The sequence below is a fragment of the Sus scrofa genome, chromosome 13 (assembly GCF_000003025.6).
Source record: "Sus scrofa isolate TJ Tabasco breed Duroc chromosome 13, Sscrofa11.1, whole genome shotgun sequence".
NCBI classification, from domain to species: Eukaryota; Metazoa; Chordata; class Mammalia; order Artiodactyla; family Suidae; genus Sus; species Sus scrofa.
This window is the reverse complement of record NC_010455.5, coordinates 125,905,981-125,931,790: the sequence shown is the minus strand read 5'-3', so window position 1 is coordinate 125,931,790 and position 25,810 is coordinate 125,905,981. Positions and strand designations below refer to the sequence as shown.

General features: G+C 40.9%; 1 protein-coding gene across 5 annotated transcripts in view; it reads right to left on the bottom strand.

The window, feature by feature from the left end:
* Positions 1-25,810, bottom strand: part of LPP (LIM domain containing preferred translocation partner in lipoma) — a 696,555-nt gene that overhangs the window by 547,137 nt on the left and 123,608 nt on the right. The gene's annotated exons all lie outside the window — the stretch shown is intronic.

The following is a 25,810-nucleotide window of genomic DNA, read 5'->3' as shown; positions in this document are numbered from 1 at the left end:
TCTTCTAATATTCAACTTTCTGTTGTTTCTTACTTGCAATTTACAGTAAACGAATCCCAATTTTTCCCCTTTGTCAAAATCAGCCCATTTTCAAAACAACCAGGCCACTTCAGACATGGCACTTTTCATGAATACCAGTATAGAGGCATGAGCCAGAATACTGCACTACGCAATCTTAACTATGAAACTGACTCTCCGAATTTTACCTTTGGACTCTAGGACATGACTATTCTCGAGAAGCACAGAAGAAAAGTCCAGTCACAACTGTGCTCTTCTCCCCTTTCTCCCAAAGTCCCCTCAACCTTCATTTTGACTACATTTGGACAGAGAAAGCAGGGACTATCAACCTACAAGAGCAGAAAAACCACTGCTGTCATCATTCTCTTCATCATCATCCTTACCTTGGTTATAGAGCTTCATCTTGAAAAGTTCTTTCATGGGGGCTTACCCATCCTATCAAGCATGGGTAATAGGGGACAAAATTACTCTCCTTCATACTGAATTAGAAGAAACATGGGCTCAGAAAGGGCACATGAATTGTCCAGAAGCCCCTCGCAATAACTGGCAAGAGCAGGTCCTCAACCCAATTTTTATCATTGTGAAACAAGGGTTCTTGCACACTCTGCCTGCCTAAGAAGAGCAAGCTGGAGTCTCTTTCCATCCTCGGTACATTGCTGGCTCTTAGCTGCTTTGTCATGACAGGCTGTGACTCCATCAGCAAGGCTGTACTTGATGGAGCAATGGTTTCTGTTGGGTCAGTTTTGATGGTTCAGTGCCTGGGCCATACCAGTAGTTAAGAATTTTCACTCTTACCAGGTTTATCCTATCCATGGTCAGGTGTTTCACAAACAATTTGTTATTAGTTATTGTTAAAGTCCTAGAGTTCCAAATGAATTGTTTTTATTTAGAAACTACTGTCCTGGCAAGGTTATCCAGAAGATATTGTCATGCACATCCCCTTTGCCTTTCTTAAGTTGAAGAACAAGAGGCAGAGTTATAGTTAGGTCTCCAGTTACTCCATATAACCTCAGCCTGCTTCCCTTGGTCAAAGCCAATGGTATTCTCTTATGTGAACATTATCATAAGAGTCTGCAATGAATAGAGGCTGCGAACTATTGCTATAGATGGTGATGGCAGCATGACCTATAGAAATTGGCTTTCCTAGAAAGAGAAGAGATGATCTGAATTCTCTGTAGACTGGGTAAACCTCAACCATCAATCCTGAATCTATTCTGCAGCCCTTTGTTTGGATAACAAAACTCAGAATGCCCTGCTTGTAATTCCTAGCTGTCTCACTAAAATATTGTGCCCAAAGGGGGTAATATGAGTGTGCTACCTATTAGTGAATTCACACACACACACACACACACACACACACACACACACACACCAGGGCACAGAATGGATACAGCCCAGCAGAATAGATGAACAAAAATACCCCACAGTCCATCCAGTGCATATCAAGACAATTCGTCCTAACAAAGTCTGAGATAAATAATAGTATTCCAAGTTTCAATAGAATCAGCTTGACCATCACTACCATCAGCTTATCTCATAAAACCAAATATGTCCTATCTGTCTTCTTCGCTTGATTGTTAGTACCCTATAGTGAAGGATCAATTATTCATTCAAATTACTATTTAATAAATAGTTACTAAGTTTCAGGCACTAATCTAGATGGTGGGGACACAGCAAAAACCAAACAAAACCAGAAACCCAACTAAACCCCTGTATTCATGGAGCTTACACCCCAGTGCTGAAGAAGAAAAATTCACAAATAGGTAAATGAACCATAATTTTCGAAGAGTAATAAATACTTTAAAGACAAATAAAATGCAGGAAATACAGAGCACTTGATGTGGAAAGATTGTTATCTATAGTGCTTCTACCTCTACTCACTGAGGTGGACCTAAAACCAGAAATTCTGATTAAATTAGCTTGGAGGTAAGGATAGAACAACGGTATTTTTAAAGTACTCCAGTGATTTCTAACATACAATCAGTCCGAGAACCACTGGTATGCTTGGTTTTGAACAGCCGACCTGAATTTGAAACTCACCTGGTAGTCCATACAATCTATGTGATCTCAGGAAAGAGACTTAATCTCTCTGAGACTCAGTGCCCTTATCTATAAATTGGGATGATAATAACAGTAACAGTATCTCTTTGGGTTACTATAAAAATTAAATGATACATATAAAGTCCATAGTAGAGTGCATGGGACATGGAAATGACTCAGGAAGTGTTGGCCATCATTTACCGTTACTTTTATCGGTTAAAAACATGCACAGACAATGCAAACTGGACGGCTGCAGGTCAAATCTTGTCCTTAAATGGATTCTTTATGCCATGTCCAGTGTAGACTTTTAAAACACTTGTTGCTATTGTAGTTTTGAGCCAAAGTTGATGTTACTAAGTGAGGTTGTAAGTGGCAATTTTCTACTTCCATGAGGAAGTATCTCTTGTGATGTTTTAAAATTATTTGAATGAGTTGCCACTATTTGAAAACCTAAACACTTCACACAAAAAATCTGACCATGCATTCCTATGTGCAATAACTGATCTATGCCAGGCAAAAATAACTGGTGTATACCAGACAGCTGCCACTCTTCTCAGACACAGCCCTCTCAAGCTCTCCATGTTCCCCACCATGCCCTGCACCTTTCTCCCCACTAGATACGGGCTCAGACAGTGGCCAACAACCAATGGGATTTCATCAGTTGTCTTCCCTATAATAAAAAGAAAAACAAAATATGTCTCTAAGACTCTAAGGTGGGAAAATGAAACCTAGGTAAGAGGGCTTTTTGTGCGTCAAGCAAAGGGCTGGAAGCATTTCTTTGTGTTAGTCAAGGATCTCTGCCTATGAACTGTGTCAATGCACTGTGTCTGTGTCAAAAGCATGAAACTTACATGTCATCTGCCCCTCTTTTACATAACTGACCTGGCTCTGAGGCCAATGACTTCTTATATCATGGGCCCTGAAACAGAAGCTTGGCAAACATTAGCTCCTTTAATCCCACAACTCAGGGGGGTACTTTCCATTACGACCATTTTCAAGATGAGGAAACTGAACCTTGGAAAGGATAAGCAATGGTCTTGGGTCACATCAATAATAGATGGTAAAGTCAGGTATGGAACCAGAACCTTCTGACGTCAAAGTTGAAACTTCTTCCACCATGAGATGTTCCCTCCACCCAAGGAACAATTTAGTGTAATTTAACTATTGAGAACAGCAACTAGATGGGAAAGTTCTTGGAAAGAACACCATTAGAACAGGATACTCTCTCTCCAGCCAATGTGCTTGCTGCCCATGCCTCTGATAATGAAGGCCATCTGTGTCAGACTTTGAAAACCTGCAGGTGACACAGTGAAACCTGTTCCTCTCTAACTTTTGTCCCAGGTAAAGATAGTTCTATTCTTAAATCTACAACCAAACAGATTGCTGCAAAAAAAAAAAAAATCATATTGTGTGTTCATGTGTGTGTTTGTATGTGCAATGTTGACAAAGACCAAACCCAGGGATTAAAATGGAAAAGCAAGACACATTCAGGTATATTTTTAAAACTGTCTCTTTGCTGAAGCCTCCCTTAATTCACCTGGTCAGAATTAACCTGCCTCCAGATTCTAGTAGAGGTTATTTGTATCCAAGATTTCTATGTCACATTATATTTATGTGTTATGTGTCAACATCCCCACAAAACTAGAATTCCATGGTTCTTTTATTCATTTTTATATGCCCTGCTCAATCTAGTCATACCACCAGTGTTAAGCACAAAGCATGGCACAAAGTCAGATACAAAATAAGAGTGAATTAAGTAAATGGGTAAAGATGGGTAAAGATTTTCTATCCATGTTTCTTCAAGTACAAATATACTTAGTATGAGCACCTACAGAGTTAGGCTTTGTGGAGATGTAGAGATTCATTTTTTTAAAGCTTTGATTCTAGATGCTTACCATCTATTGGAGAGACAAATGTATATATATACATATAACTGTAATGCAAAAGAAATAAAAATTAAGTCTCCTAAGAGATACAAACAAAAAAAGTTCTAGCAGTTGAGAGAAATGTGCAAGATATGAAATTTCTCATGATTTTCTATAATCTTTAAGTGGTCAATTAAAATATATCTCTCCAAACAAATGTGCAATTTCTCTCTCTGATAATTTACTGACATTTCTTTTTTGAAGTTGCTGACATTTAGCTATCAAAAGAGCTGTTAAGTAAGGTCTCAGCCATAATGGGGAATTCAGCTTTTTTTTTAAGGAAATTTAAGAGAAGTATCTTTGTATTTCAGCAATTCTGGAAGAGCCTGACTTTCCTGACAATATAACTGCAAAGAAACTTGAGTCAAAACACACAAGAAAGGAAAAAAATGCTCAAGATATTTCAAGTCTACAATTACTTGCTGAATACATGCTAAAGTGCCAGGAAATATGTTAAACTCTCCAGGGAAACAGAGCTGTCTTTATTTGGGGTAACAGTGAGATACAGGTCCAAGAGAAGATATTAGGATACAACTTGATGATAAGCAGCATAGAAAAGGTAGGGGCAAAAGGCTATGAGATTCAAGGGGAAGAAAAAATATGTACATTGGGAACTTTATTGATCAGTGTGACATGGCACTATGACAAAAAAACTGAATTGCATAACTTGATATTTCCATTATACTTCTGGTTTTGCCAATAATTTGGTGACAGGATTTGAGCAAGTCACTTCCTATGTTTTAGAGTTCAGTTACCCCCATCACTAAAAAGGAGACATATGACCCTCCCAGTGGTCGCAGTCTAGAAATCTGGGCATTCAAGTAAACAAACGTCTGAGCTGGAGTTACAGCAAAAGATAGAAAGCTCTCCACTCTGTCATTTGAACACATTTGCCCTCTTAGATGGTTGCCAATCAAAAATTCAAAAGCAGTAAGTTGAGTAACTACACAGAATTTGGGATTTTATTATAATTTATACAAATGACTAAATTATATGCCATTCCATCACAAAGTCTGGATTACTCCTATAAGATCAAAAGGGGATAATATGAATGTGTGTGGATAAGGATGGTGGTTATCTACGGAATCTCCCCTCTATTCTATGGACAGAAAGAATAGCATCCAGCTGCCATCAGTCAATATTTGTTCTGTTGGAAGGAAAAGTAAAATATGTAATTTCCATCAGAAATGACCCTAATGAAGTTCCCCTTGTGGCTCAGCAGTAACGAACCGACCAGTATCCATGAAGATTCGGGTTCAATCCCTGTACTCGCTCAGTGGGTTAAATATCCAGCGTTGCTGTGAGCTATGGTGTAGGTTGCAAATGCATCTCAGATCTTGTGTTGCTGGAGCGGTGGCGTAGGCCAGCAGCTGCAATTCCGATTCCACCCCCAGCATGGGAAATTCCATAAGCCACAGATACTGCCCTAAAGAGCAAACAAACAAAAAAACAAAAAACAAAACCTAGTATATCTTTGCCATGTCATCTTCTACTACTCCCAAGCCTTTATTCATAAATTAGTACTGACCAAACTTGCCTTACCAAATCAAAATTTCTAGGGAGGGTACTGAGAATCTGCATTATTAATAACAAGCAATTTCAATGATTAGACAAGTCAGGGAAATCCTATTACAGAACATCTAAATTCTTCATCGTTCATTTTGCATGCAGTATGCTTCTCCATCTCTGGCTGGTGACATATTCACCTGTTCTTTAGGATCCAGTTAAAATACCACCTGATTCCACTACCCTTCACACGCCCATGCATGTATTTCTTATCTCCTTTCTTGGGTTATGAACTCTTAGAGATCAGAAAAGGAGTCTCATTCATTCATTCATTAGTTCATTCATGCAACAAATGTTTATTTAGCATCTACCACGTGCTAGGCACTGTTCTAGGCATTGGTGACATACCAACGCACTTCGGAACATTCCCTATTTCATGGGCATTCTAGGACCAGAGATGTCAAACTGTAGCTCACAGGCCAAATTCGGCTCACTGCATGTTTTTTGTAAAAAGTTTTATTGAAACATGGCCACACTCAATTGTCTACATATTGTCTGTGGTAGATATATTTTACATATTGTCTGATATTTTACAATTTACAATTTTACATATTGTCTGATAACCAAATGAGTATTTGCAACAGGGCTAAATACTATCTGTCCCTTTACAGAAAAGTTTGCTGACCCCAGTTCCAGTGTATCCTTCCCACATAGCACAGTGCCTGGTAGACAGTAGGCAACTAATAAATGCTAAGAGAAAACTAAAGATGGAAAATGAGAATAAGATCATGTAAGGCAGAGCCGCTTTTACCCAGTCTCTACATTTGTTCTTAGATATGTCAAAATTAACTTCCAGAATGTGATTAGCAATGCTACAGTTTGGCATGATAAAAAGAGAGGGGACAAGCTTTCAAATCTATGGAAAATATAAGAACTAAATAAATTTTGTGTCTTCAAAATTAGGCTTATTTCAGGCCCATTTGTGATCATAACAGCTGGTCTGGCAAAATATATTGCAATACCTGTGTTTTCTGACTTTCTGGAACTTACAAAAGTTTGCAGAGAGTTGCTATTATATTTCATTGGTTTATCTGTTTTCACAAGATGTATCTTGTGAAGGAGATCTTTGTGTCTGTTGGATCAAGCTGACTAATAAGACTCAGGTTAAGTCAAACACAAACACACAGCTGCACATGAGGAAAACCCCCATTCTGTTAATTACCAAAGTCAGGTTTATAAATTGAATCTTATATCCTTATCCTAAGAATGGTCTTCTTTTTCACATCCATATGCAAACCCTCTCATCTTTCAAGAAAAGAACTGAATACCGCATGATCCTTTTCAGAGGCTGAGTTACCATAAAATTGAAAGTGAAGAGCTGATATACAACTTAAGATTTTACAAGTCTTTGGCATAGGTATTTGCAAGTAGGGTTTACTGCAAAGAGTAATAGTTTCAGAGTCCAAACAAGTTTGGATTCCAAGAAAGCTGTGCCACTCATCAACCACGTAAATTTGGGAAAATCATTGAGTGTCTTTGAGTCTCTGCTTATTATCTTCAGAATGGAAATAATATAAGTTACATCACAGGCTGGTATATGAATTAAAGAAAATGGGTGTAAAGCAGCTTTCTCAGAATCAGAAGAAAATAAGTTTTCAGTAAGAGTTGGTTCCTTCCTTTCCATTTTATCTATAGATCCCTAAACCTCAAAAATACCCTTGTTTGTTATATCTAAATTCCCTGAAAATGACACGATACATTTTTTTTTTTCTTTTTAGGGCCACACCTTTGGCGTATGGAAGTTCCTGGGCTAGGGGTCGGCTGAATAGGAGCTGCAGCTGCAGGCCTACACCACAGCTATGGCAACATTGGATCCAAGCCACATCTGCAACCTACACTACAGCAACACTGGATCCATAACCCCCTCAGCATGGCCAGGGATCAACCATGCATCCTCATGGACACTAACTCAGGTTCTTAACCCACTGAGCCACGAGGGAAACTCCACAATATATGTTTAAGTCAATAAATTCAGAAAGATGTCATTTGTACATCTTTGCCTTTCTTAGTTCAAACTCAAGAAAATTATTTTTCCCTCTGAATTTACTACTCAAAAGCTCCCATTTAGTCTATTACTGGTGACTGATTTCTAGCAAAAATATTAGTTGAAACAACATTCCCCAAAATGCAGTATACTAAGAACATTCTGATGAGCATTACAGAATAGGTAATCAAGTCAGTTTTGAACATCCTCCCAACTTCAAGGTGAAACAAAAATGGTCGCATTCTAGTCATTTTCACTTTCTGGTTCTCATGTCCTTGGTTCCTATGATCACCTTTGTAAAATGCAACCAAAAAATGCATATGCTTCCATCAAAATAGTCTCCATTCATTTTGTATGAACAGATGGGTAAAGATGAGCAATGAAGGGAAAGACAGATAAATGGGAGGGGTAGGTAAGAATGGCCAGGGGATAGAGGATTAGATGGATGACTGGATGGATAAGCGGAAGGATGGATAGGTGGGACCTGGACAAACAGCAGCATGGAATTCAGGCAAATGTGGAAGTGCAAAATGCTAAGCAGACACACAGAAATGCAAAAAGAAGAGTTCCTCTGTGGCTCAGTGGGTTAAAGACCTGCATTGTCACTGCTGTGGCTAAAGTCATTGATGCAGTGCAGGTTCAATCCCTGGCCTGGGAACTTTCACATGCTGCAAGCATAGCCAAAAAGGAAAAAGAATGGAGTTCCCGTCACGGGGCAGTGGTTAACAAATCCGACTAGGAACCATGAGGTTGCGGGTTCGGTCCCTGCCCTTGCTCAGTGGGTTAACGATCCGGCGTTGCCGTGAGCTGTGGTGTAGGTTGCAGACGCGGCTCCGATCCCGAGTTGCTGTGGCTCTGGTGTAGGCCGGTGGCTACAGCTCCAATTGGACCCCTAGCCTGGGAACCTCCATATGCCGCAGGAGCGGCCCAAGAAATGCCAAAAAGACAAAAAAAAAAAAAAAAGGAAAAAGAAGAAAAAAAAAAGAAAGAAAGAAACACAAACAGAGAGGCAGGCAAAGAGATAAATTCATGACAAAAAGGTCAATCTCAGAACTGAAATACTAGCATGATTCCTTTTCTAGCCCATTGTTCCTTAAACCATCATTTTTAAAAATGTTCCAAAAGGGAGTTCCCATCTTGGCTCAGTGGTTAACAAACTCGACTAGAATCCATGAGGACATGGGTTCGTTCAATCCCTAGCCTCATTTAGTGGGTTAAGGATCTGGCGTTGCTATAAGCTGTTGTGTAGGTCGAAGATGTGGCTTGGATCCCATATTGCTGTGGCTGTGGTATATGCTGGCAGCTATAGCTCTAATTCGACCCCGAGCCTGGGAACCTTCATATGCTGCAGATGCGACCCTAAAAAGACAAAAAAAATTTTTTTAAAGTTCAAATGTTTCTTTTCATCATTATGTCATCACATCTAAATATGTGGTAACCATACTATTACATATATGCCCAGCTATGGAAAATTAACCCCTCAGGCAAAACAAATTTACCACTTCCTCCTAATAAGAGAAAATTAAAAAGTCTCCCAGAAGGCATAAAGCAACTTACCTAATGCAGTACATTCATGAGATTACCTGTACTAGTACTACATTTCAATGTTTCTCTAATTAATGTTATGTTAATTAAGACAACTTGGCCTAAGAGATTGTTACCATCAGAATTTTCTCTAAACTTAGTCCAATATATATTAATACTGGGTGAAATAAAATACCTCAAATTCCTCTATTGTAAAAACAGTGTCAAGGCCCCTGCCTTGTTTTAAAGCAAGCTCTCTTCTTGATAAATTCAGCGCTTAATAATGGAAACAATGGCCAAACATATCACTCATATAATGTAATATCATGCAGTGATTAAAATATGTTCTTTTGAAAAAAAAGGGGAAATATTTACACCACAGTATCATGCAAAGAAAACATATAATACTAACTATGTGTAACATGACCCCTCTTAGAAAAAAGTATAAAGTGGTTACATGTGTGAAAAGAATGATGGCAATCTCTGTATGATGAGTTATGTGGGATTTAACTATGTATTTTTGGCATTTTAAAGGTCTAAAATGGGTGTACATCATATTTATAAGTGAAAAAGGTTTATTTTGTTTAAGGAAAAAGTCCAGCACCTGTGCTAACAAATAGGAAACGTTTATTTTATTCTCCCACTTACAGAGTATTTTCATATGCATTATTAACCCATCTGATCCGTTCAACAACTCAGAAACATGGGCTCAAGGATCCTCACCAACAGAAAGCAGTCAAGCTCATACAACAAAATGAGACAAGGCAGACCCAACTCAGGGTTTCCTGAAAAGAGCTTTTTTTTTAGCCTTTTTTCTAAAGGGGCTCCAGCTCTGTTTTGCTCTTTTCCTAACCCCAAAGTATCAACTCCTATTAAAAAATTAAATTAAAAAAAAACACTATACATATAAGCTTTTCTGGGCTCTTTAATACCTCACCCCAGAATGGGCAGGAAAGATTGTTCAAGAACTACAAAATGTCCTACTATTGCTATTTTCAAAGCATACAAAGCCAATTAACCTAAAGGGACCAATCCAATCTATGAAGTAGAGTCCATGCAAAATTTTTAAAAAGACGCGGTCTGACCTAGATAAGGAAATCTGAGACAGAGATTCGAAAGCTGCTTAAGTATGCAGAGGGAGGCTTCGAGTCAGCATTGAAGAAGCACCAGAGCTCAAATCTTGCTGGTCTTGGGATGACTCACCAGTACTTCTGTGACGCCTTCCTGCCCTGTTTAGCAGACAAGTTTTTTCCATTAGAACTTACTGATGAGGTGCTCCCCAGGAAGGTGGTAAGATCCACTCTGCAGTTTTAAAATAGGGAAGATATGACTGAGAGGTCAGAACACTGATTCTGCAATGTACTCTCAAAAAAGCCCAAGGAGAGCAAAATGCTAGTTGAAGGAAGCCTGGCCTCCATGTCACCTGCACCAGTAAGCAAACACACCATAGCCTGTCTGTTCTGGATTTTTACTAAAGAAGTAACAAATTCTGACCAAAGCTGGTGTATTATGAAAGGTATAAGACAGATTAGTTAGGTGGAAAACATACAGAGAAAAACACTGGGCTGCTTAGGGCCTGGGGGCAAGAAGAAAAGTTGGGTTTTTATAAAAAGGTAGGAACCTATAGAAAAAGATAGAGCCTCATGATTGGGTTCATCTTTAGCTGGGCTGAGCTAAAAACTCCTGCCCTCAGTCCCCCTACTGTAGAGACTTCTAGGATAGAACCAGAACACACACGTGGGCACAAGGAGAATGTTGCTGGGCAGATTAAAAACTCACTCTGGAAATGAGTATGGGGAATAAAAGAAGCAAATGGTCAGGACACTGAGCCTTGGTTCCCTTGTAGCATCATCCAGCTTCCTCTCCACCCTCCTGGACTCTCTTTTCATGCCTTGACTATGTCTTTCTCATCCTGAACCAATACCTTAAATGTAGTTTTAAAAAACTTTAATTCTAAGCACTGCACAATGTCAGTAAACTGGAGACAGTAGCTTTTAAGCAGAGCATTCACTGGAATGCCCACATCCACACCCAAAGATTTAGGAATGCAAACTAAAAAATCTGAATTCCCATAACACTTCCCTAAAAGAGGCTGATCTGCACACATAGGTGAGAAACTACTGCTGTATAGAGCAATTGCCGAAATAGGAATTCAGGAGAACCAAAGGGAAGGAAAGCAGTGGGACACCCAAGCTAGTGTTCCCAGGAGGATGAAGCTGCCAATAGGTAACCTGTGTTCACGGTGGACAAAGGGAGGAGAGGAGGATCAAAGAGTGATCAGGGTAACAGACAGGAGCCCCAGAGGAAGAGCAGTCTGACCTGTCAAAGATCCCCAGAAAAGAAGATCTACTTAGGAGACCTGGTGTGAAATAAACAGGGAAATTTGGATAGGATTTAGGTTTTGAAGGGATGGTTTTGCAAAAGGTATCCACCTCAAGTGATTATTGTATGATCACTTTATACAATATATTCATTAGCTTGAAAAAAAAAAGACAGGAGATAAAAATAGATGAGCATATCCCTCTGCATACTTCTTTAAATATTGCAATAACAACAACAGGATCTGGATGAACCCTGAATTGGAAGGAATTTGTTACCAGCCCCAAAACCAAATATGTATAATCCATCACGGCTACTAACTTTCTATGACAAAGCTCTTCAGCCTAATCAAGCTAGAGCCCTTAGCTAATTACATCCCCCTGATCCCTTTGGATGTCAAAATCAAGTCCAATTCATTTATCTTTTGAGTCCCTATAAACAAATTTTGTTGTTTCATTTCAAAATGAAAGCCTCAATATAAAATAAAGGATTAATCCGGCTGATGAACTCTAGTCCAGGTGTCCTAGGATAATGATCTTCATATTTGCCTATCATTGTTTCATCTGTAAGTTGGGAATAACAGACTTCTCTCTTCAGGATAAAAAAGAAATAATACCCTAGGCAGTTGGCAAATAATAATGAAATACATAGCTCCAACTGCTAAATAAACTAATGATTTAACATATTTAAAACCTGATATAGCCCTTTGTTTTCCAAGAGACATATACCTCCTAATTTGTATCATCAACATTTTCAAACCCTGATTTCCAAGAATCCCTTCTGCTTTTATCCAAAATTCCAAATACGGAATTAATCTTTTTGAGTAGATTCTCCTGCTTTGTTATTATGCTGTTATTATTTATGCATTTACCCTGTGGATTTCTTTATGCTATGGCATTCTATGAAAAGAAATCTGAGAGGAGAGCAAAGAGTCTCATATTCACATGTGAGGTCTGAAGTTTAACACTGAGGAGTGGTTGCCATCTCTGAAATTGAGGCTGATTTTGTGACTGATGGACCACATACCTTGAGAGCATTACAGAAGACCTGTTTACTTGAGTCTGATTTATCTAAATGTGTCCTTCAACTGGTGATTCCTAAAAAGACTAACTAGCCTGAATGACAGGCTGAATGAATCACATCATTCTCTGCTCAGAAAACTGTCCCTCACTTCACAATACAGCTCTGCCCTATCTTCCAGCTTAACACTATTGCCCCTAAAAAAACTGTGAGAGTAGAGGGTGAGAAACCTGGGGGTGAAAGAATATTTCTTTTCTATCTTGCTTTAAGCCTTTTCAGATTGGCCTTCCTCCACTCCCTTGTCCACAGGGAAGAAGCGATGATTTATCTAAGTATCAAGTCTGGAGAAGGAACTGGGAGTGTACAATTCAGGCCCTTCCTCCCAGTCCTGGGAGGTACCTGACTGCAGGAAGCACAAGCTCTCTGCCCTTCAAGGTTAGGAATTTTACAGGCTCTGTCCACTACGGTCCTCACACACAGATGTCATCTGAGAGGAAGAGGGTAACTCTGATTCAGGGATGCTGTGTTAACAAGCCCACTGAGCTAACAGGCCTAAAGCCCATTCTCCAACCTAGTGTTTATCTCCAGCTGTCTGACCACTGCATTACCTTCAACTGGTTTCTAGATGAACACCAAAGAACTGAGGCTTGGGGGCTAAGGCAGAGGCTGGGTTCAGCCTCAGTGAGCCCCCTCCAGCCCCAACACATCATCCAATCTAACCACACCAAACATTCCCTACCTTGCACGTCGTATGTCAGGGGCTTCTGCCTTCGCTCACTTTCTTCATTCATTCTCAAACTGCCTTTCCAAATCCTTCCCTCACCCTACCCTCTACCTGACCCACAGGCCAGGATCACGCAGCCTCTCAGGTGCCGCCAACCTCAGGAATCTCTTTGGTCCCTGAATCCTCCCTGCTCATTCACACTTGATCTTTATCACTCTGTAATCACAGACATTTTTAAGTGTAAGTCAAATATCTAGGAGAGTCTTAGTCCCTCCACTGTCAAGTCACAATCATCTCCATCTCCCATCACTCCTCCACTGGCACGAATTAACTAATGTTTATGGACAACTCATTATGTACTAGCCATGAACATAAGAGCATTATACTCATTATCTCATTTAATCTTCCCTAGGAAATAGGTACAGTTGAAGGAACAGGGTCTGTGCCCTCAGAGGCTCACCATGCCAAGCACATCTCACTGTGTCTGGTATAACTATCGGAGGCTTGCCAACTTGAGGCAGAATAGCAGGAGGGGATGACGTGAGACTTAGGGGGGACTACGTTCAGTTCAAAACTGAAGATTCCACTTTCACTGCCTTGACCTTCACCTACAATTGTCCCTGGGTTGAAGGAGAAAGAACTCTCACCAAAAAAAAAAAAAAAAAAAGAAAAAGAAAAAAGAAAAAACAGAAGGAGAACAACATAAAAGTCCATGTGGTCACTCCTTCATGAAAAGGCCTAATTGCTCAATTTGAAAAAGTCTCCCCAACCCCATTCCTAGCTCTGAAAACAGAGGTCTGGATCACTGTGGTTTTGTCACGAGATGAATAACAAGCCCTGAGGATTGCTAGAATTACAAGGCCCAGACCAGATCCACTCAAATATAGCTGGAAGCTTTCTAGTAATTCTAACCGTGCATGGGGAATGAGCTGCTCAGAAGTGACTCACTTACTGGAATCTGTGCTGCCTGCATTACTCAGCTGATATTAATACACCCACTTGTTCATTAAAGTTTAATTGGAGTTCATGTGAATTGGTTTCACTGGATACTTAATCAAAGAGAAGTGTTTGTATATGAACTGCTCACATACAAAGCTAGAAAGCACAGCTTTCCTCCAGCCTCTACACACAACCACTGGCTGCTCTTCCAACTCTGTTGACACAGTAAGTCAGTCACAGAGGGTAGGACAGTGATCTTGAAAGAGGAGGGGGGAAAGCTGTCTAAACAAACAGAGAACAAGAGTAAATAGAAAATCTTAAGGCACCAGTTACAGTTCCCCAGCTCATCAGACAGCCTGACATGGGCCAAGACTCAAATGCCAACTCCTCAATAGGAACCTGTTTCTTTCTGGGGTTCATTATCAAGGCTTCAGGGCTCCTCTTCTCCCTGGGCACCTGTCTCCCAGCCGTACATCTTTATTTTTAAAATGGGTGGATAAGGAAATTAACCACCATTCAACATAATCACACATTTCTCCTATACTGACAAGCAAACCATGAACACAATCCCAAACGCCTATTTATACAATCAGGGCTGTCAGTACCCTGTTATTTCTTATCAGATATCTCACTAATCAACATTTCTGGAAGTATAAATTTTTCAAGCTCCTGAAAAGACTGTGCATGAAGTTGGGCAGAAATAAATTTCAAGTCTAGTGGCTCTGGTTGTATTAACAAGTTTTCCTTCTGAATGGTCACCATTGTTAAGTATACATGACTTCTTGGCCCAAAAAAAAAATCAGGTGAGTTAAAAATTTGGCACTATAGATGATCCGATTTGCTGAAACAACCCTCAGAGATTGTAGATCGAAAGGCAAGGTACTGATTTTTTAACAGCTTTATTGACATATGATTCACAAACCGTACAGTTCACCCATTTAAAATCTACAATTCAGTTTTTAGTATATTCACAGAGCTGTGCAACCACTGCCACAATCTAACTTAACATTTTCACTGACCCCAAAAGAATCCCATACTCATTAGCAGTCACTCCCTATGCCCCACCCCACCCCTGCCAGCAACCACTAATCTACTTTCTGTCTTCATAGACTATGAATTTTCCTATTATGGACTTTTCATATAAATGGAATCATATGACCTGTGACCTTCAGTGGCTCAAAGGTTAACGAATCCGACTAGGAACCATGAGGTTGCAGGTTCAATCCCTGGCCTTGCTCAGTGGGTTAAGGATCCAGTGTTGCCGTAAGCTGTGGTGTAGGCTGCAGGCGTGGCTCAGATCCCGCATTGCTGTGGCTCTGGTGTAGGCCGGTGGCTACAGCTCCAATTCAACCCCTAGCCTTGGAACCTCCATGTGCCGCGGGAGCAGCCCAAGAAATGGCAAAAAGATTAAAAAAAAAAAAGAACTCTCACTGACATGATGTAGCTAGACACTGTAGATGGTGGCTCCTCTTTTTTTTTTTTTTTGGCATATAGATGTTTCCAGGCCAGGGGTGGAATCTGAGCAGCAGCTGCAACTTATCCCACAGCTACAGTAATTGAGGACCGACTGCCCTAGGCCAGGGATTGAACCCACACCTCAGCAGCAACTTGAACCACTGCAGAGACAGCACCAGATCCTTACCCTGCTGCACCACACTGGGAACTCCCAGCTTCTTAAGATATGACCCAACATCTTAGAAATAGGCATCCACTATGTGCCAGGCGCCATCATGTTGATTAATAAGATATGACACCTGCTCTGTAGGGTTAAAATCTAGTAGAAGAGACCAAATGAGTACATGTAGGAGAAAACAATGCCAGATTAACAGAATTATGGGTGTGAGAGAAACTCAGAGAAGGAACTCCCTAGTTTTTTACATCCAACTTGCCATGTTAGTAACTTCATTTCTAACCTTGTTTATAGAGTGAGAGCTAATTATGACATGACAATAATAGACGGTACAAAGACTTTCATGGAGACAGAGAATTCATATCTATGTGTGTCCTGGAAAAGTACAAACTGATATGTATCTAGAGCATAAATCATAGCCAACTTCATCATCCATCTGAGCAGCATCACCAGATGATGTAGACCAAAAAAGTAACCATCAAAGATGGAAAGTCAAGGGGGTCATCTGTCCAAACCAAAGGACTTTCTGCCTCCTTCTAAAGAAGGCTTTTTAAGACATTGTCAGGAACCTGGCAATTCACTTAGAAGTTGCTACCTAAGAAACCACAAACTGTGAATAAGAAATAGCTTCCAAAACACATGTAACCTAACTCACACTCTGGTACACGAAGCTAATAATACAGCACTGGGCTTATTACGTGTCATGTGTCTAAGAAACTCAAAGATATTTGCCAAAGAGAACTCAGTCCTTCTTACCCTCTAAGCAAGTGGAGAGGTAACTCCTAGTCATTATGAAGCTCAAGAGCATCTTCTATTCCTTTGCCCTGTATCCTGAGGACACACCTGAACTCCCAGGTAAAGGTATTTTGCAGTCAAACTAGAAGTCTAACTCATGCTTCTGTTTTTTGGGTTGTAGGGATGTACACCTTCCTTGGATCCAACTCATGAAATAGATTTGGTTTTCACGCAAACCAAAAACAAACAATACACTTAACGAAAACTTCTTTCACTTAAATTTCTACCAGCATAAATATTGTTTAATGTATTCATCCAGTTGGTACATGAGTACAAGTGTTCCTTTTTAGCAAGTTCCTATAGCAAGTTCATACATCCTGTTTCCCTAATTACCTCATGCAAAAAAGGGAATTTTACCTTCACCTCTCTTGTTCATTAAAGCAAATTTCAGGAAATACTTTGACATTTGATTTTTTAAAAACCACATGCTGATTTAACAGAAAGTTGTAGAAATTCATTGCTGCTCACATTTGGAGAGAAACAAGTTAATATCAAATCACAGTTAACTCTTTAACCAAAGAAAAAAGAAAAATAAAGGGGAACATCTTTCAGGATTATTACAACGCTATATAACCTGGATAACATTGGTAAGAATTACCTCATTATCCTCAAATGAGGGTGGTAAAGCAGAAAGCAACTCAGATTTAAAGGCTCCATTCCTGCTTTAAGAATACTCACCTCATTTCTCTGAACCTCAGTTACATCATCTATAAAAGGGAAATGAAGGACAAGCTCCGCTTTGCCTACTTCACAGGGATGCCATAAGGTGCACATAAGAAAATATCTATTAAAGCGTTTTGAAAACCACAAAGCCCCCTTCATAATGTAAGGTACTCAAAAGTATTATCTTAATGTCCTTTCCTATGAAGACATTTTCAATTGACATGAACAAACACCTTTGCCTTTCTGTTTCTATTTTGAATAAACCAAGGAAACACCCCCCAAAATCAGCGCTACCAATTCCAAGAAGCTTCACTCATTTACACACACACACACACACACACAGACAAGATTTGTATGATAAGTGCTGTGCAGAACAATCAGCTCAAGAAAGCACAGGTGCCCAAAGAATCTTTCATCTCTGAGCTGTTCTCAGCAGCACAACTTTAAATTAGTGTCTTTCAGGGTTCTTGTTGTGGCTCAGCAGGTTAAGAACCTGGCTAGTATCCAAGAGGATGCGGGTTCGATCCCTAGCCTCACTCAGTGGGTTAAGGCTCCGACATTGCTGCAAGCTACAGCACAGGTCACAGATGCAGCTCAGATCTGGGGCTGTTGGAACTTCCATATGCGGCAGGTGTGGTTCTTAAGTAATAATAATAAAAAGGAAAAAATAAAAATTAGTGTCTTTCAGTGTATTCTTATTTTTTGAAGGTATGTGAAATATGTTAGAGTACATCACTCTTCAAAAAGTGGTATGCCAAGGAGTTCCCACTGTGGCTCATCGGAATAGAATCTGACTAGTATCTGTGAGGATGCAAGTTTATCCCTGGCCTTGCTCAGTGGGTTAAGGATCCAGTGTTGCCATGAGCTGTAGTGTAGGTTGCAGAAGAGGCTCAGATCTAGTGTTGCTGTGGCTGTGGTATAGGCCAGCGGATACAGCTCTGATTCGACCCCTAGCCTGGGAACCTCCATGTGCCGAGGGTGTGGCCCTAAAAAGACTTAAAAAAAAAAAAAAAAAAAATTGTGTCATGCCAAAATCCCAGCTCACCTCCTTCTGGTGCAGGAAAAACAGTCCCAGGAAGAAGTGGCCCCAGTATATCAATGTCTTTTGGAAGAGGAGGGAAGTGGGAGACAGCTCTGAGGACAGAACCCAGGCACATGTGGACTGGGTGAAGGGAAGACAACATCTGCCTGGGTGACAAAGAAAACCTTCCACCCTACACACCATCTTTGAGCAGCAAACTAACCCTCAGTAGCTACTTGGAGATGCTCCAGGAAGCAGCTTATCAAGGACATAGATGCCTACTCCCCAGGCATACCTCTATCAATGGTACTCTCAACTACCATTTGCAGATAATCAAGAATTAGGGACAAAGAAGCCAAAACTTCTCCAAGATCATGAGTGGCTGTGGATAGCAATTCCTATACTCCAGGCTAAAGTGCTTCTGGTCCTTGAGTGAATAGGCCAGGATCCTAAAACTTTCACTCGGTACCTATCCCTCCTTATTGAAGCAGGACAGAATAATAAGAGGGCTTGCTATACCAGGTATCATTAAATATTTTTACATACATTTTTAACTTATTTCTTCACTTATTTAACCCTTACAATGATAATATGATGTAACTACAATTTATAGATGAGTAACTTTAGGCAAAAAAAGAGATAAAGCTATTTACCTGAGATTCTATAATGTCACACAGTGGAGAGATTTAAACCCTAGGAGTCTGGCTTTAATAGCTGTTCTTAACTGTGCACAGACTGCCTATTCCTGGGTATTCCCAACACTTGCTACACACCCAACCAGGAGGCACCATTTAAAGCTCTCATATACATTTTCTAATTTAATCACAGTGACACTGGAGGGAGATTTCAAAGAAAGACACTGAGATACTAAGAGGTCATTTAACCAAGGTTTTAAAAAAATACTGGGCAGCACACTAGGATTTGAACCCCTACCAGCTTCAAGTTTAGTTCTCTTTGTAAACAGATTCTGCCCCAGCTCTGATATCAATGAACAACCCAGCCCTGTAATCATCACTGGTACTGTCTATCTGCCTAGCTAGCTACTCATTCATTTTTTGCCAAGCGATGCAGTGGAAAGAACATGCGTTTAGGAGACAGGAAGAGCAGAGAGGTGCCATCACCAGCTGTGTGATTTTAACAAGTTACTTAGCTTCCCTTTGCCTCAACTTCCTCACAATAGTAATGAGTACTTGCCACCACCTCGAGTATTGCTATAAAAATTAAATGAGATCATGCATGTAAAGTATTATGACGGTGACCAATACATAATTAGTACTCAATAAAAATTCACTAATAATTGAATGAAACATGAAGATTAAATGGCAGAATCTAAAATCAATTCCTACTAGAGTCATATATAGAGCCCAGTGGGACAGACTGGGAGTTTGGGGTTAGTAGATGCAAACTATTACATTTAGAACAGATAAATAAGGTCCTACTGTACACAACAGGGAACTATATCCAATCTCCTGGAATAGACCACAATGGAAAATAATATAAAAAAGAATGTGTCAATATATATATTGACAGAGTCACATTGCTACATAGCAGTAATTGGCACATTATAAATCATGCTTTAATTTTTAAAAAGAGAGGGGGTCATAAAGAATCGTACTTGCAAAAAAAAAAAAAAAGCTGTTTTGTTATGAATTTCCTCTCTAATAGTCTAAACACATCTTGAGTCTCACAGCCCTTTCTGATCTGATCCCTAAACCCCACAATGGCCAGCACATACCTTGCACATTAGAGATATTCAGAGTCAATGCTCATATAATCTTTCTCCGAACTTACTGAGGAAAGAAATCCTAAGATGCTAAGATAACTTCTCTGAAAACTTGGGAGCTTCAGTTGTCCATTTTCACCCAAAACGTTACCTTCAATGTGAAAATTATTACTCATAATTGAAGCCTAAAACATACTCAAAAGCTTCAATTTAGTGTTCTTACTTCTGATACATTTCCTAAGAAACAAAGAAAAATGACTTCCCAACCTCCACCTTTTAAAATATTATCTGTCTTCTCTATAAAAACTACCACATTATTTATAAAATCATCTATTTTTGCACTGAGTTCCTCACAGATGATCATCACAGGGCTTTCCTGAGTCAGTTGAACTAGTGAGCAAGAGAGAGCCGGAGCGGGGTGGGGGCAGAAAGAGAAAAGAGACAGAGAGAGATAGATTATAAATACAAGAAATGGAGGACACTTGATATAAACAGAAAATTCATATGGCAGAATTGCTTCAACCAGGACTTCAAAGGAAAAACAGCTGTAAGAGTACCCCCAACTGCCCCATCTACAAAAAACCATTCCAACTCTGTCTCCAATGCTCCAAAGGGAGCCCTCACAGGACTAGTCTGAGATTTAAGCAACAAAAGGGATACAAAAAGTGTTTTGGAAACACCTGTACTAACATAAATGGGCGTTTACTACCCACTTATTCCAATGCTGAGGAGAGTGACTTTTCGTCTGAGCCACTGTACCTCACAAGCGGAATCCATTCCCATCCCAGCCTGCTCTGGGCACAAGAAGAACGGATGTAGACAATTTCCCAGAGAGGCAATGCCTTTTAATTTCTCTATTATTTCCAAAACAAAAAAAGCAAAAATCTTCCCCCCCTTTTGTTTTTCCAAATAAAAATAAATTATAACCCTAACTTGCTAATAAATGCAGGCTGGAGCTGTCCTTAAGTAAAAGCTTTTGATAACAAATTGCCTGCACTAACTGCTATTTTACTGCTGAATTTTTTATTGTTGCTTAAGCACAGCAATTATGCTAATAAGCCTGGGAGGATGGTACATTGAGTATTGAATCTGACAGATAAAATACTCAATAAAATGCTAATCTCACCTGAAAATTGGAATCAGACAGCCTTATTAGTATTTATGGATATGGCATCTTAAACTTTTTTTTTTTCAGATGAATATATACAAAATCAATGTTTGTCTCCTAATACAGCCTGCCATTTCTAGGCCTCTGTGTGCTCTAAATTCAAGGTGACGATGCCTCATCGCCTCAGCTTCACTACTTGACAAAGAAACGAGAGCTTGTTGGTCATCTCTGCCACAGAACCAGGCAGTAAAATGTTTTTCATCCTCCATACACCTCCCTCCCTCTCCGCCACCCCTCCTAATCCCCCGAAAAAAGGGAAGGTAAGAACTGTCTTTCTGAGCAGAAAGAGAAGCCAGATTTGACAGCAACAAGAACCATTTGTCAAACCATCTGGCTTCTCTCTTCACCTGACAGGAGGGAAGAGTGATGTGTCAGAATGAACAGGGAACTGAGGATCCCAAGAGCTGGCTTCTCATCTCTGTTTTTGCCATTTCCTCCATGCGAGGCCTTGTTGGGACTCAGTTTCCCACATATAGACCTTGTGAGCCAAAAGATTACGTCTCTGTAAGAAGTGTCTCCACAGGAGCCAGAGCCCCAGTGTCTGTGAAGAATGGAATATTGTAAAACAAGATAGACATGTCAGGAAAACCTGAGATCTTGAACTTGTGCTTTGATTTACATTTACATGGTCCCTTCTTACTTTGTACCCCCAAGACATATTTGACATAGTGCAGGCTTAAATTCAGAGACCTCAGACACCAAATACAAAAATAAAAAACACTGGATTGTTAACCAACCATCCTCAGGACTTTACCTGGTTTTCTTTTTTGGTATCAATACATTAATTCTGGCAGGGAGCAAAGAAGAGAAATCAGCTGCCTGTCTTAAGAAGCAGAAACTAATGTTACCTGAATATTGAAATATTATTTATTAAAAATCCCTTCTGTCCTTTGATTTCCACATGAACCCCATAAAGCAGGAAAGGAGAAAAATCTTTTCTCCAGAAGCTTCCATATGTAGCTAAGGTGACTGAGGATCAGAGAGGACTTCCTCATCCAGCCAGAGTATGCGGGTCCTGGGGTCAGGACGAGCAGTGTTGCCTTCGGATTAATCCCAGCCTGCTGCCAAGCACACACAGGTCCTCTGGCTCATGGGCCTGGTGACTCACCCCAAACCGAAATACCCAAGTTACTAGTCACTGCTGGACACCAGGGGCAGTGAACAGGAACCTCAACAGCCGCAGCAGCCACTCCACAGACTTCTCCCACCACCTTCAAGGCTTCAAAGAGCTGACACCCTGTCCAGAAGTTTCTATTTCCCCCCAGGGAAAGTCATAGGCATGGACAAAACAGGCTTGCACAGAAGGGAGGAATCTGACATGTTGTGACAAAACTGGGCACAGATCCAGGACGCCAATTCACTCTGGAGCCTTGGAGAGTCACCTTCCTTTAAAGCTCCCGTTTCTTACTCTGTACAGCTTCATTTTTTGAAGGCCAAAGATAGCCCCTGGCTATTAGCAGAAGGGAGAAAAGAAAGAAAATGGGCTCCAAAAATACCAAGGTTCAATACAACTTACAGTGGGTTTTCACATCTCTTTCTTCAGCAAATCCTCACAATACAAACAGCAGCTGAGCTGATTATTTTCCCCACTTTGCTGATGAAGAAATAAAGGCCCAGAAGTTCAGAAATCCACCCAAGTAACACAAGAGCTAGGAGATTCTCAGCCCATAGCTGGGGTTAAAGGGGAAATGCTAGACGAGTGATCAGGCCAAGGCAGGGTAGAGCCAAGCAGGCAGTAATCACAATATTTCAAGACATGCCACCTCCAAAAGAAGAAAATGCGGGTCTAACCTTACTAGTAGAGACCTGCACCAGCCATGAGAGCTGACCAACTCACCACCTCCCCCTCTGCTGCATACACACAGAAACAAAATCCAAGTCCAGACACTTTACTGTACCAGGACCAACACTGCAATTCGCAAAGCATCGTCACAACAAATTCATCAAGTAGGAATCATCATCCTCCAATTTACAGAGGAAAAAGCCAGGCACTAAGATGTGTATTCACTCACCCAATCTCATTTGCCTCTGAGAGCAGGGCCAACTCTCAGATCCAGGCCCCCTGTTCTTTCACTTCATTATGCCACCTCTGAACTGCCAGGGCCACCATTTTTCTAGTAAACAACCATAGCAGAAAGTCAGCTCTGAACTGAGACATCTCCCAGCAGAGTAACGATTCGAGTCATACTTCGAGGAATAATTTCTGGGAAAGCAGAGGAGGTGATGCTATCAAACAGTGAAACTTAAAACTCCTACTCACTACCTGCCTGGGAGGGAGCAGGAAATGGGGCCCAGGCCCTTTCCCTACACACTCCTCCTGCCCATTTCTGTCACTCATAGTCATTACCAAACTTAGCACTTTAAGCAAATGAAAGATGTTTCCTAGCTGCATGGCCTTGGGTAAGTCCCCAACCTCTTTGGTCCTATTACTAATACATACTCATGCACACACACATATAAAAACATCTAGGACCATTCCTTCTTCTCCCTAGTAGGATGGTGACAACAGAAAGCTCCTGTCCTTATTCTGGAAGCCCCACAACTACACCCTCATTGTTCTGTGGTGTCTCTGCACCCAGTACTCTGATCTGAACCCTCCACCTCTTCCTTGGGCCTCCTAATCCCCATCTTCCTTCTGCTAAGCCCCACCCTTCCATCCTCACCTGCTACTCTCCTGTGTTAGGCCTGGTCACTTCCACCCTGGACAAGCACTTCCTCATCTCTCCATCACCATCTCAACCTTCTCCTGGCACCCAAAGTCCATCTTTCTTGCCAGCTCTTCAACAGCTCTTCACATGAAAGTTCTTAAAACAACCTCCACCAGACTGGCTGCACTTTTCCATACATACTCTGGTTTGTATCCTCCTAAAATCAGCCTCTCCATAACTAAATCAACTTTATAGGTCAGGTTTCCAGAGAAGAATGTTTTCTGCCCAGGAGACAGGAAAGCACCTTGACTCTGAGGGAAATTTCCATCAGCACCTGTGTGGCACATCACCCCAGAGAGTCCATCTCATCACTCCACAGAAGCTGGGGCAGTGGGGAGGGTCAACCCAGGGCCAGAAGCTGAGAAACACCACTGTGCTAGGTCTTTAACAAAGGTTCTCTAATCTTTCCAACTTAGTAGGCAAGATATATTTAATCCCAAATAAAATCCATTTAGGCTGGGACTCAGAGAGGTTTAGTAACCTAGTCACACTGAAGTTATAGAAATCATCCAATTTCAAATGGTACTAGAGCCCAGGCTCATAAGTGAGTCTCTACAACTTCATTGAGATGCTCTGTTGTTGAACAGTGTCCGGTGCTCTGCCAGATGCTTAACCTAAGTAATCCCAGTTTACTTACATAAGAATCTTTCCTAGTAATTAGGAGTTCCCATCGTGGCTCAATAGTTAACACATCTGACTAGGAACCAGGAGGTTGTAGGTTCAATCCCTGGCAGCGCTCAGCAGGTTAACGATCTGGCATTGCCATGAGCTGTGGCGTAGGTTGCAGACACAGCTCGGATCTGGCGTTGCTGTGGCTGTGGCACAGGCCGGCAGCTATAGCTCCGATTAGACCCCTAGCCTGGGAACCTCCATATGCCATGGGTGCAGCCCTAGAAAAGACCAAAAAAAAAAGAACCTTTCCTGGTAATTATTAGTGTCTTATTTTATAGATCAAGAAACTAAGGCCACATGATACACAATATGTCTCTGGCACATTTAGGACTGGAACCAGGAGTCCTGGCCTTGCTCTTTTTCTCTTTCCTCTTCATCACACATCTTCTTTCCACCTAAGGTTTCTGTCTATGGCATGTTAAACACAAAGAGTTTTTTCCTATGCATGAGTCACTGGAAGCAACATTCAGCAGTACATGCAGAATCTGCACTGCCAATCAAGAAAAGGTGTTTCACAAGCAGCAACTGAGTTCAGATCCCAATAATGATGATATGGAAGATGGGTTTCTAGAGAACAGCATGTGAGTGCAGCCTGAACCTGAAGTGTTCCTAAGGGTCAGGGTCACAAAGCAAGGCTGGAATTTCACTCAGTTTCATAAACAGACACCTTGGCTTGTCCACCTTCCTTGGACAGGAGGTTCATAACCAAAGTCAGAAATTCAGAGGTCATCATGTAAACCACTTCCTCCTCTTCAAAGGCAAATCCTGATAGAAGGAAGGTTGATCCTCTGAGAACTTGAGAGCTAGGAAAGGAGATGGCACATCCTGCCCTAATCTCACTGAGAATGTCACCAGCATCTTAAGAAGACATCCCCTTTCCCTCTGCCTCAAGAAAAACGGGATTAAGAAGAAGCCAGGGCAAAGCTGATAGCTGCTCTTAAAAGCTATATTCTCCTAACCCAGTCCCAAGAGCTCCTCTAGTTCCTTGGGTTAACTGCAGATAACCTTCCAACCCTTCAGGCCTCCTAAGTAATTCAATTTCACACACATTTATAGAGTTCCTAAAAATGCCAGCCACTGAGCTAGGATCCAAAGGCTCAGAAAACATGCCTTCTGCAGATCAGAGCTCAGAACACTCATTAAAATATGAGGTAGTCTGTAAAAGTGTCTCTGAAAATTCAAACCATGAGATGGGGGATGCAGGAGGGAAAAGACTGATTCTAAATAGGACTTTTCAGAGAAGGTGGAACTGGAGCTAGGGATGGATGGATGTCGCTTGGCATCCATAGCTGGCCATGCAGGATGGTCCTCCACGTGGGATGAAGAGTATGAGCGTGGAGTGGAAAGGAAGAGTTAGGGAGCAGGAGAAAA